Here is a 14,333-nt window from a genome sequence, read left to right as displayed (position 1 = left end):
ATCTGGAGAGATCAGTTTTGAAGACTGCATTTGTCCCATACAAAATAATTTGGGACTGACAACTGAGTCCCTCACTACTGGTCCTAATTTTTAGACAACATATGGATATTAAAATTTCTCAGTCTGGATCTTTATTCATTTCATCACAAAATCAAACATGATTAAGGTTTTGGTCAGAGCAAGCGAATAGCAGGGCTGTCCTTACTTTAAAAGGAAGGGGGATGAAAAGTGGAAAGGAACCATCCATGGGGTAATTGTAAAATTGCTCCCAATCGTTCCAGTAAAAGCTGGGAATGGACTCTTAACTGTTGACTCCTTCCCAAAGACAGAATGGTTAAAAGACATCCTAATATAAGTAAAGCAACATTTTGTACTTGATGAGTTGAAATTCTATCCATTCCCATCCCGTCCAAATGCTTTTCCAGATCTTTTGGTATGGTACTATCATGACCCAGGATTCCATCTCATACCCTGACACTGAAGAAACTGCTCCCACTGAACTTGTAGATGTCAGCCACAGAAGACAATCACCAAGCCAGGAATCACCTGAGGCTGGTCAAACATATCCATCATGAGAACAGTTGCAGAAGTCAAATGGTTTGCATGGTCTTCAAGCCCACACACTTGATGAATAGATGGAGAGCTGAACAAAGGTGCCCAGTGAGCTCCTTGCCAAGTAAGGGAGAAACTATGTTAATACGAAGCTGATTTAAGAGGTAGTCCTGACCCAGGGTTCTCCTTTGAAAGCAACTGTCTGATCTCTTGGTCCAGTGTGTTATTCCTGTGAATCCAGCTTGTGAAACTCTAGCCTTTGGACTGGCTGACAAACCTAACTTGGTTCTCTGAACATCTGCCTGGATTTTCACTTCTCTTCTGTAAAAGTTGAAAATGTTCTGTTAAAAGTTGAAAGTCTTCTGTTGAAAGTGAAACAACCAGGCAAAAATTATTTGTTGCTTCACATTCCTTTCTTTGTCTATCCCTTGTCTGTTGAGCCTTGAGTAAATTGCTATTCTCACCTAATGCCAACGCCAGGGAAATCAGGAGATCCAGACAGTTCAAATGAGTATAAATATTTATTGCAAGCTTAAGCTCTCTACCAGAATCTGAACTACTAAATGACAATGCAATTTGGCAGTGGATAAAAAATTCAAGGTGGGCTGGACTTAGATCTCTTGTGGGCGTGAAGGGACTCATGACTGATGATGCGTTTGACCCCTCCCTCGGGCTCAGCCTGGTCATCTCCTACACCAGGGGTGTCAAACTTGCAATGTCACATGACATGTCACGACACATTGACTTTTTTCCCATTGCTAGCAATGGGGTGGGCGCGGTTTCACTATGAGGCATCCAGCCCATGGGCTGGCAGTTTGACGCCCCTGTCCTACACTTAGCAACTGTGTGTGAAAAAGAGTTTAAAATTTGAAACAGGACAGGCACGAAGTGCACCAACCACTGCTGACACCACTATTGCTTTCTTTTTGTACATTCATTCAGTTTCTATTTGAAACACTTTAAATTCCCCTATTTTTTTCTAGTCTTTCTCATTGTCTTTTTTATCTCAAGCTACTGCAGTGTCAATTACCAATATATATTTCTCTGTAACTATGGCCATGGCTGGCTTATTATGAGCGAAATGTTTATCCATTTATATCTGGAAGCAATATTATCTTTTTCGAGTACTAGAGTTAGTACCAAAAATGTGGATTCTCAGAATTTATATCACAAAGGAATACAAAAAACCAACCACTTAGCAGGGTGAAGAAAGTTAACTGAAGACTACAAAATGCTTTCACTGGAAAATATGTATATAATCTTCCTCCTATTCTCATCCTCACTCACTGCTTTGGTAATTGGTTTACAATTTATTTTAAAAAAATGTTGTATAATAATATTTATTCCTGTATTCTCTCCAAGTCACTGACACCTTTGAATAACTTGTCATTATAAATTGTGAAAGAACCTCTAGATTTGCTGACCTGCAAGCATTTGTGCAAAAAATAACATCTTGTATTAAAACAAATAATACAATAGTATTGAAAACATTCAGTAACAGAGGCTTTAGTTCCTGAAGTTTCTACTGATTTGAAAATTATATACTTAACCCATGAGAGAATCCATATTTGTAATAATAAGTATGTATGCCCCTCATAAGTAATCTACCATTTGTGCAGTTGCTGTTATTTTGGTATTTTTTCTCTATTTTAGGGAGTTTTTAAGTTCAATGGCCAATTAAATTGTTCTTGAAATGCTGGGTACAATCATGTCTGTGTCTTCTCAGTAAGATACTAAATATCTTAAGAGATCAAGGTTGTTTGCTTTTTCCATAGAAATAATGGAAAGGCAATTCTTCTGTCTTATTTCTGTCCCAGTTTTTACAATGGCTTGAGGGACCGAAACGCATACCCTTCTGAATGGCTTTGCACGATGGGCAAAAATATCTTCACATATATTTTATCTCGACTGCTTTATCTGGACAGATACAGTAACTTTCAATAGTGTATACGTATTTGTATATTTTTCTGGAGAGTTTTTACTAGGGCAAAATGTAGTATCTCATTATGCACAATTGCTTACCATTGAATATTTGCACCTGCTCATATAAGTATCGAGTGCATGTTCCATTCAGTCTGGATGCCAGTGAAAATATGAATTTGTAACTGTATGTTGTCATGATGACTCAAGGAGTATGTTCCCAGTGGCCACACGCAGACTGTTTTTTCAATGGTGTTTCAATGGCAAAAGTAATGTATAGTCTTACCCCAACTCTGACTTAATGCCATTTTGATTTATGTGAACATCTAATTAGCTAAACATCGTTGATGTTCTACATTTCTCTCTCATTATTTATCTAGATGCATGAGTTTGATTTATCTTCAATAAAGCAGCACTTGAATTCTAAATAGCACATTTTATTTTAATTTCACACCCTTGCATATTTTCAAAGTTTTACACTTATCGCCCCCATACTGACTTTTATTCACCTTTACTGGAAGTACAGATGAATCTATAATTTCTTCTCAGGAGTGCCTTAGGAAATGTAAAGCCAAAAATTATGAGAAGCACGTACCTTCACTCCTTACATAATGTATTGATTCCTTGGACCATGTTAAATAAATAGTTTGTAAAACAAGACAGAGGAGAAAGCAAAGTAATGAAACAGGCTCCATAATGACACCAAACAGCTGACTTCATAGAGTGAACCGTTTTGAGATTGAGACCGGAGCTTAGACAATAAACTAAATACCACCACATCTCCTTCTCAATTTCTGCCCAAATTGGCCAAGGACCGATGTCAGCTTTGCATGCTTCCCATTATGCTCGCAAAGATCCACTTTTCTCCTGCTGGATTTCTGGAAGACGAATGTGAGCGGAGTCTTTAATTCTAAGAAAGATCAAACTGACAAAATGAGGGTGCAGATTTTTTTTACTAACACTCTGCACAGACCTATTACTCTGATTTTCATCTTTGCATTATTAATTCATATGCCTCTTCTTATTGCAGATTTGGATTTTCTTTCATTGAAAAATGAATTCATATGGTTTACCAAGCAGTAAGGTTGTTAGGATTAGGATCTTGCTGTCACGACCTTTTACTGGGAGAAAGGATGTGTCATAGGGCAACCATTTTTGAAGCAAGGTACCTCAAATTACAGAATGTGTCCAAACTCCGGGATCCATGACTCCAGAGGGAATGAAATGTGGAGAAGTTGTGGCTGCTTCAGTGCTACTGGCTACTGCTACTGTCACATGATTGTTATTTTCAATGTACTATGATTGTTTCACAATCTCTCCTCCCTCCCCCACCCAGCAGCAGCCAGTTACTTGCCAGCTGGAAAGGGGAAGGGGAAAGGAAAGGAAAGGAAAGGAAAGGAAAGGAAAGGAGAGGAGATTTTTTGGTGCTTCTCACCAGATTCCCACAAGGAAACTCAAAGTGGAAGCTAGCAGGAAGTTGGAAGTCACTCCTGCTCCTTCTGCTTTTTCCCTAGGTCATTCTGTTTCAAATTCTTTGAAATTCCAATGGTCCAAACCAGGCTTGTATTAGGATTTAAAATTACAGCAACTGTGGTTTCTTATATCCTTTATTTTAAGAATAATAATAGTAAAGTTGGAAGGGACATTGGAGGTCATCTAGTCCAACCCCCTGCAGAGGCAGGAAACCCTATACCATCTCGGAAAAATGGCTGTCCAGTCTCTTTTTAAAAACTTCCAGTGTTGGAGCATTCACCACTTCTGGAGATTATACTGTGCTAATATGGCCATCATGGCTCTCTCAATATTGTCCAAAATTGGCTGCTTTTAAGATATAATGATGTTATTCCAAATTAATTCTTTAATATAGGACAACATTTTCTGATGTCATGTATACCCTAGAAGAGTATGCCTTTACACTGATGAGCCTTTACTCTTAAGCCTCATTCCAGTTCTAGCAGTAAAAAAACACGTAATCCTCAACTTACAACCACAACTGAGTCCAAAATTTATGTTGCTGAGACATTTGTTAAGTGAGTGAGTTTTGCCCTTTATTATGACCTTTCTTGCCACAATTGTTAAGTGAATCACTATAGTTGGTAAATTAGTAACACGGTTGTTAAGTGATATTGTTTCCCCATTGACTTTGCTTGTCGGAAGGTCGCAAAAGAGGATCACATGGCCCCGGAACACTGTAACTGTCATAAATACATGTCAGTAGACAAGCATATGAATTTTGATCATGTAACCATAGGGATGTTGCAATGGTCGAAAGTGTGGAAAAAATGGTCATAAGTCACTTTTTTTCAGCGACATTGTAACTTTGAACGGTCACTAAATGAATTGTTGTAAGTCGGGGACTACCTGTATAATAGCCAAGAGAAAAAATAAAAATTTTCTGCCCTTTCATGACAACCCAAAAATGCTAACTGACTAATGATAGGACTGATCCTTTAATCGTGAGTTGACTAAAGGTATTTTAATTGGCAGCTGATCTTTGAACTTATTTAAAACCACCTTTGAGGATCAGGGATCCAAAAAGGATGAACTGCCACCACCGCAATGCAATAGCTGGCTCTGTTAATTCAATCAAAGATTAAAGAGAGAGAAATAACTTAATGCACCATTGACTCCATGCTGTTAGCAGTGTTTCATAAGGGCTCTTTTCTTGATCATTTCTTCCTTTCACTGCTTGAGTCTGAGGTACTAAATTCAGCCCATTGCTTCTCATTAAAAAAATTATATCTAAAGAAGGTAAAAGTGCATTGCAGTTTTATGTTTATCAACCGAGGAGAGACATTACTCATGCAAACAATAATGGTCATCTGGGGCATGGTTACCCTTTTAGTTAAGAATAATGCTGTATAGCCCATCCCTAGGGCAATATGAGAAATGGAAGCATCTTCTTATGAACATCCTAAAATAGCCATGAGGCTCTTATTATTTTATTAGCAATTTTATGAGGAGTCGCAACCGGAGTTTGTCAGTTCTACTATTTCAATCTTGCTACATCCCACTAAGAAGATACAGAGCTATTTCAAAATGATGTGACAGGAAGCAATATTTGTTTTTCTCTATATCTGATTTTGTGCTTCCTTGTAAAGTGGGGTCACAAGCAACATTACAGGAGGTCAAAACTAATGTCACTCTAGGTTAGGATGCCTAACCTTGATGTCTGACAAATGAAATCCACTATGTTAAAGTTGTCATTCGAAATGTAGCACTAGCAAATAATATAGCGCTCTATGAAATGTTGAAATAGAGAGTTTTTGTGGGATAATTAAATGGCAAAACAATCACATCGGCTTCAAAAGTGATTTTTTTAAAAAAAAATCAATTCTTTCTCAGATGCCTTGCATTCCATTGTATCGATATGTGTCCCTCTAGAATCACGGAGAATTTGCATCAAAAGCCTATGGGAACTGTGAAATACATGGGAATGAACCTTGAGTTTAGAAGCAGGCTTGGTCCCCCCCTCCCACTTGTGAGCAGGAACACACAATAACAAACTCCTGGACTCTATAATGGGAAAAAGATAGCAAAAAAAAAAATTACTACTAGGAACAAAGGCCAAATCAAGTTAATGGGTTAATATTAAGATAGAGGGTAATCTAGTCAGTTTGGTCCAGTGTGTAACATCCTTTTCTCTACAGTGAAGGACCTCTTTGCTTGCCTTTCAGTGGGATGTGACCATTGGAAGAATGAGAAGTACTGGGGAATAAGGAAGGGGTACCCCTTTCTCACTGTCTGGAAAGCTGAGAGGAAAGATGACCCTAACTGCAAGAAGTTGCCTCTGAGCATCTTGGTCCTGGTGCCCCTCCCTTCACTGCTTGGTCTGTCCCACACCTTATCTGCTCAGAAATAGGTTCTTGCCTAATTTACATGGCCTATAACTTTTCTGAACTGAGACATGACATCAAATACAGTAGGTATTTGCCACATCCAATGGGTAGCTCTTGTAGGCCATCATAAAAATTTTAATGAAGGTTGAAAAAGGTTCCACTTCCAAGAAACTATAAAACCTTGTTTATTTACACATTTCTGTCCTTAACTAGTTGTTGTTATTAGTTGTGAAGTCGTGTCTGACCCATCACGACCCCATGGACAATGTTGTCCAGGCCTTCCTGTCCTCTACCATCTTCTGTAGTCCATTTAAGCTCACACCTACTGCTTCAGTAGCTCCATCCAGCCACCTCATTCTCTGTCATCTCCTTCTTCTATTGCCCTCAATCCTTCCCAGCATTAGGCTCTTCTCCAGTGAGTCTTTCCTTCTCATTAGGTGGCCAAAGTACGTGAGTCCTTAACTAGTAATTAGCCAATATAAGTCCTAGTTTATAGTGGGGAAAGATGGAAATAAGGAGAAAGAGGGTTGCTGGAATTTAAGATAGAATCCAGGAAAAATTTAAAATCAAATTGCTGCTCATTTTGTCTGTTTTATATTTTACATGCCTTAATTATTTTATTTGATAGTTATTACCTTGTTTTTCCAGTAGGATTGTATTCTTTGTGATTGTATTCTTTGTGATCTTTGCAGATTAATAACTGACTTTAGCTGATGCATACAATGCTTCTTGGGATTTCTTTTCCTTAAAATCCACTTGTTCCTTAATTGTCTTTCAATTTTACTTTATTTTTATTTTACTTATTTATTGCATATCTAGCTTTTTTTCCCTTAAACATTTGAAAGACATTCAATTATCTGACTTTTTTTTTTCCTTCCAGAATCGTGTTAATCTCTACTCAAAATCGGTTACACTTTCTTGCTTGCCAACAAATCCCAGTGGGGGGCTTTGGAAAACAAATGATGTAACAGCTTAAATTTGCTACAGGTAGGAAAAGAAACAGGCAGCTTATATCCTAGCCCCTCTTCTCCTCATTTTTGTCCAGATACTAAACACCATGCCAAACCCTCTCACCCTTACAACTTGTTATGTTTGTCAAACATTTTTCCCTTTTTTTTGCCTGACCGGGTTTTACTGCAGGTTGTTAATCACTCATTCTATCCTGCCTTTTTAGGTCGGCTTTTTAAGACCTCAGTTTACAACAGGGATCTTCTCTATCAATATTCCTAAAAAAAACAACATGCACTGGGTTTATTGGGGAATATTATAGTTGGCATTTCTGTTCCCCGAAGAACAAAGGCAAACAAACCCCATACCTCTAATAAATCCTTAGATCAGAACACACTGCTCTAAATGTCTACCCTGTGCCACATGACCAGGATTTGTTTCACTCTGTAATATGAACATCAGTCCTGGTAATATGAACATCAGTCCTAGTTAGGAGTTTATGTAGTGGTGGGATTCAAATATGTGAACAACCAGTCCTCTGTGTGGATGCTAATCGGAAATCCATTCTGGGCCTGGGCAACAAAAAAATTTGCTACCGGTTCTGCCGAACTGGTGCAAACTAGCTGAATCCTACCACTGAGTCTCTGATATGAGTGGCATTCACACTGGGGCTTGGATTATCCAATTATTTTACAAATCTGATGGTAGGGAAACCTGATAGGGCAATTTCTGATGCCTCCTTAATAGGCCAGTACTATATTTTAAGAAGAATCATGCCTAAGTAGTCCTAATAAATTCTTCTGTCCCACAGTTCCACCAATAAAATTACACTGTTTCCCATATTTTGTCAATCCCTAAAAAGAAGAATGAATTCTGACATCTCCATTCAGAAGGGCAGTGTATTGTTTAGTCAAGAGGAAGTTGATGACAATTCAAAAGTTGACTCCCAAGAATTTGAGGGAGTTAGAACAAATTTGACAGTTGGCATCTACAACTTCACATTAGGGAAATGTAAGCCACAAGGGACAAGACCATTTTTAAAGCATTTAACAAGTTGTAAGTGCTTAAAAGGTTCTTTGTGAGGTAAGTGTATCCTCGTTGCTTGTTCCAGTATATTTTTGTATAATTTTCATGTGAGACTTACTATAGGGGGAGATTCAGATTAGTTCAAAAATGTATATCGTAATTTATGAGGCATATTATTACTTCATATATTTGTTCTATACAATCTGTCTAAAGACAAATAAAATGTCTCAAATATATAAAGAAAGGGCTTATATATATGTCCCTTCCTTATTCTGTCTTTCAGTACTACTCATGTGAGTATGGAACAACAGCTCTGGAAAGAAACAGGAGAGTATGATATAGCTCATCATTACAAAAGGCTCGTTGGTTCTGGTTTTTTTACAGAGCCTCTCATCAGAGGGTAGATTTGCTACCAACTTCAACCAATGATGGCTTATCTCCAGAAGGTCATACCTAAGTTCCTTAGCATATTTCAAGAAAAACTCTTGAAAATTTCAACCAAAATCCTACAACTGTCCAACATTGACTCACATTTTGCAAATCTTCATGCTATTCAATTTCACATCCAAGGATTGCCTGGCAGGATTGCTAAAATTGCAGAATCGTGTTTGCAACTCTGGAGAGCTGCTGACACCCAGTCATTGTAGTTGAAGGACAACCTGGAAACTGTAGGCCATTCAGTTGAGCAGCCCTTGCCATTTTATCCAAGATCCAGCTGACGGCTATTCTCTTATTCACCTTGAAGATCTGTTTTTTCTCCCACACAAGTGTTAGGAAGAGTGAGGCTGCAACCCAGTAACGTTATCTGTGGATAAGAGGGGCTACGAAGTTTCTGGGTATGTTTGGAGTTTTCTTAATGGTTTTCATGCTATTTATTATTGTTTATTAATGGCTGTTTGTAAGCCATTCCGACTTATGATGAATAAGATGAGTAGCTACCTAAGTCTTTTTAATAAATAAGTCAATCTCTCAAGACCTATCATTTTGAGGATGGGACTAAAAACTAAAAATACCATTTTTACTCTGGAAGTCAACAAATAATTTTAAAATAAAAATTGCATCTCCTAATCACAAAAAGATGGAATCTCTGGTGAGCTAACCTAGAAGTGCAAAAGATGCAGTTTTAGAGCTGGAAATGATAAATTGGCATTCCTGTGGTAACCTCCAAAATGTCCTAAAGTGAATAGGACCAAAATTAAATTTTCTTCCGTTTTTAGATTGATGGGATAAAGGAAACTTTAAAGCCACCAGCTCTCTAAAATGGTCCTAGCCCCAGCTTTTTGTTTTTGTCATGAAGCCATAGACAAACCCTATTTAAAGCAACTTCCAAAGTTCTAAAACAATTTTTTTTCTGTGTATAAGTTTTCACTCTAGGTACTGATTTTTCCATTATTCCGCTCTGGTTCCCAAGCTTAAGATAATCCTCTACTTTTAACATACTGAGTTCACAAAGGATAGTCCATCTTCACCAACAATCTCATAGATAGAGAATTGCTGGTTGGCTGCTTTCCAAACAGGTAAGTTGGAAAAGCAACAATGGCCAAGAAAGACCATCTCTCTTTAGCTCCATTTGCCCTTTCTTTTTTTTTCTGCCAATGAAGTTCAATAAAATGGAAGAACAAGAGAAGTTGCAAAGAAATAAGGGAATTTTCTGACTTGAAATAGCAATAGAATAGACCAAAAATGTGGAAGAGTTTTCCTATGTTGTTAAGAGTTAGATATGTTCAAATTTATTTTCTTTACAACTATCCCTCTAGCATAATTGCAGGATGGGAAGGGGAAGAGGTGCAATGTGTCTCCTCCACTATCTGCGCTTGCATTCAGACTTATTCAAATTCTCATCAAGTTCACTATGCAATTGAGTTTACACCCCCCCCCCAGATCCTAAATGATGCATATCAACTAGAATAATGCTATATGCATTCATCTATCAGAAGAATGATAGACCAATTTCTTTCCTGCCATGTCATTATTGCATTCATAAATCACTTTCATTTCCACATACCTGTATAGAATCTGAAAATTTTATATGTTCTCAGTCAACAATAAGCATTTCTCTGGAATGAGCATTTTATACGATTTTTGAGCGAGGCATGATACTGGGGGTATTATATAAGTCATTTGATCTAGTTCTATGAATTGGTTATCTTTAAAAATGTAATAAAAGTTAGCAGGGCAGGGGAAGTGAACTGGGAAAGAGAAGTCCAAAGATGCATTGACTCCAGCATTTCTAGTTCCTGCACATCCTGAGAAGTGCTCAGTGTTACGGCTCCCTGGAGAAGAGATTAAAGTGGCTTTAATGTCTGTGGAGATTCTCAGTCATCCAGGTCATAGTTGTCTCAAAGGTACTTTTTCAAATGGTAACAGTCCAGTTGCCTTTTGAAAAAGCACCTTTGAGTCATGAAAGGGGCTTTCTTTTCCACTCAGGGTTGGGCCCCTGTTTGGAATTCAGATTTAAAAAGGAAGTTTAAACTGTCCAATATTCCCTTGATTTACTGCTATACGTCATGAGGCAGTTGCACCTTGGACCTTCCCTTCTGTCAAGCTTTTTTGTTGTTGTTGTGGCAGGAATCTGATGAGGAAAGGGTGAAGACAACCTTGAGAATTGAAGAAGATCTACCTTTTGGCTGCAACTCTATCTTTTCCTGAAAGTAAATGTAATGAATGGTATTCAGGGGTCTGTTTTCTCCTGACATGACCTGTGTACAAAAAAAATTCATCTATTATTATTAATAGTAGTTTATAATGGAAATCATTTAGTTTATTTATTGTTATTATGGTTTTTTTATAATTATTGTTTTAAAATAGATTTGTTTATAATATCATGATATTAAGGTTTAAAGGGAGTTAAGGGTTAAGTATGAATTTAGTTATTGTATAATTTTTTTAAATTTAATTAGATATTGTTTAATATGTTTGTAATAATCCTGTATTCAGCTCTGGGAAGTGGCGGGGTAGGGGGGGTTAGGTGGGTTAGTGGGTTTATTTTTTGTTAATCATCAATAAAACTTTTTCAATTAAAAAAAAGTAAAAAAATTCATCTATTTTTACTCCCACCCAGAGACATTTTCTGTAAAAATGTGAAATATGATTAATATACTGTACAAATAAAATAAATACATCTATTTGTGTCCTCTTTCCCAGTATAACCAAGGTGGGTACATTTGTGAGTTGATGCAGATCAGGGAAAGACCTGGAAGACAGAACTAAATGCCAGCCATGCAGCTTAGTGCTGTGAGGGCTAATGAGTGACATTCCATATAAAAAGGAAATCATCTGATAAGTGATGTGTCACACTTTGAATAGCACCTCATGAGAACATAACAAATATTATGAACAACACACATTCCCGCAATACGTCATGTGCTGCTAACTGCTCAGACTCAATTGAGAAATACCTGATGATACCTAATACCTAATTATTCCATTCAATGATAATAGCCATCTCTTATGAAATGCGGTAATATGGAAAACTGAAGAAAGACTAATTTAGGAAGTAAAATGGGCCCTATGCCATCTGTAAGGCAACGGCTGCAATGCATTCACCGGTTTGGAGTTAAATGGCACATGATGAAAAAAAAAACCCCAATATCGTCGGCAGTTATGAATTGACCTTTATAGTAACTGATCTCCTGCTCTCAACTTTTTCAGCTTTCTTAGGAGTGGAAGGCTATCCTTTGCTGAGATTTTTCAAGACCAATCATAAAAAAGCAGATTTGCATATTTTAGTTAAAAGATTCAACTTCATTCAATGTGGTATTTCCAAAGATTGGGATAAAGATAACCCCCCTAGATAATCCATAGGAGCATCTTGCCATTCATATACTTCACATAGCGATGCAAACGCAATTAGATCTATACAATTTCCTCTGTCCTCCATGGTAAGGTTGTTAGTAAAGAACAGACCTTCAGCTATATACGTCCCTCCAATAGACGCACACTCATTCCCTTACTCTATACACACAAAGTCTTGCTCATAATGTCTTGCACAGTTATAATAAAATTAATATCATGCCATGATTTGGAGACTTTTAATCAAACTGGCACCCAAAAGATTCATAGAGTCAAGCCATGAATGTATTAAATAGGGGCAACAATGCAGAAGATACCTTACTCTATTTCCTCAAAATCTGTCCTTTTAGGAAACAGATCCCTTTTTTTGATCACTGCTCAGATAGTAGGTCAGAAGTGGGGGGAAGTTAAGGGAATAAGAATGAGTCAATGGGTGTGATTCTATTTCCCACGAATTAAGGCAAATAGACATGTTTCAGGATAATGCTGCAGAATCCAATCTGGGTCAGTCACCAGATTTAGTCTTCTGAGCTTTTGGATCCTTGCTAGAGCCCATCCTCAAGGAACTTCTCTCTACTAGAATGTCTCTATCAGTTTCTATTTTGTTTCCGTGCATTTAGAGGACCTTCTGAATAACAGCAAACCCTAAGCCTTTCTCCTCCTCCCCTCTCTGTAATTCAAATGAATGACTGCAGTGCTTATTTTCACTGTATAGTTTATGATTCCCAGCAGGATTTAGGATTCACAGACAGTGCAGCTTATCGCTCATTCTGATTCCTAATCTTATTGCTATGCTAGGAGAATTGTGATGTGACAGGGGCAAAATTAAAAGTAGTAGTTCTTTCATCAGTTGTGTCATCAACTACTAAAGAGCTGTTTCTACAGGAACAGTGGGTTTTGTTAACCTTTCCCCCCAGAATCTTTTTTTTTTTTTTTATCTTGAAAGGGCTGAATGGCAATTCTGAGGATAAGTGGCTGGTTGCTCCTTTACAGAGGAGAAGCAAATGGGTAGAACTCTAACACATCCCAGGATAACATTATTTGTATATGATCAAACAATTTCATTAAAAAGGAGATGATTTAAATTGTCCTAAGATAAACCTGAAAATGCAATGAGTATATTTGAGGATATGAGCAGAAATTTACATTCAGGTTTAGAGGTGGCATTTCTTTTGTAGGAAGACAGCACCCACCAACCCCAGAGAAAGAAATATTTTGGGGAATATTAAAAAAGTAGAATATATTTCCTCAAAGGAATAATAGAAAATCTTAGGCAGAACACCCCTCCTCAAGTCTCTCTGCCCCAAACAGAAACCAGCTTTGTAGAAATGCAGATTTGATAATCCTTTCAGAAAGGCTGCAGCCAGGAAGCTTGGAACTGATGGGTTTAGAAAGACAAAGATCCTATAACCAACAACCCCTCACCCATCCAACACAGGACATAGCCATCATTCATAACCCCAGGGAAGCAGGACATGACCTTTAGGACATGATAGAATTAACCCACCACCATCAGAATACCAAAAGGGCACACTGAATCTCAGGTCAAAGTTCATGGCACAGGAACAATTCAAAACATAAAAACCCAAGAAGGTATAAAAACCTGCTGTTCCCAGCAACATGCTTCAGAGCCACATGTCTTGGGGTTCTGCTCTTCAATAAACTACAATCTTCTTTCTTTATTCCCAGCTTGAACTGGATCCTGATGAAGATTTTTCTTTCAACATTTTCAATGGGAAGTAGACACTCATTTATATCATCATCAACATCATCATCATAGCCATTGTCCATCCACTGCAGGATGAAAGCATCTTTCACATGTTTCCAACCAATGTGGTCTTGAACTTTCAATTGATCCCGCAATACTTGCTGATGTTGTCACTCCATCTTGTTTTAGGTCTCTTACCCATTTATATGGTGTTCTGGGATAGGATAATATAGCATTGGCTCAAGATCACTAGCATCGCCAGTCTTATTTTCTCTTTATCATCACTCTGCAGGATGAGGAAAGAGCTGGCTTTGGCTAATCACAAATGGGAAAGCTGGTCTAGCATTGTGGGATCCCTGGTAATCCTGACAAAAATCTTTTATTTTCATTTTTGAATGACATTTAAAATAGCACATCATAAGCAAGGCCTAGGAGTAAATATAAAAACTGCTCCAAAGAGGAATATATATGATTACCCATAGGAGACATTTTGCCTTTATGAGTTTGCCTAATAATGGTACCAGAATACACTTTAATACAAACACCAA

Source organism: Crotalus tigris, unplaced genomic scaffold (genome assembly GCF_016545835.1).
Source record: "Crotalus tigris isolate CLP2741 ecotype Arizona unplaced genomic scaffold, ASM1654583v1 scf7180000017568.12009008, whole genome shotgun sequence".
NCBI lineage: Eukaryota > Metazoa > Chordata > Lepidosauria > Squamata > Viperidae > Crotalus > Crotalus tigris.
The sequence above is the reverse complement of the archived record's forward strand: the minus strand, read 5'-3'. Positions refer to the sequence as shown.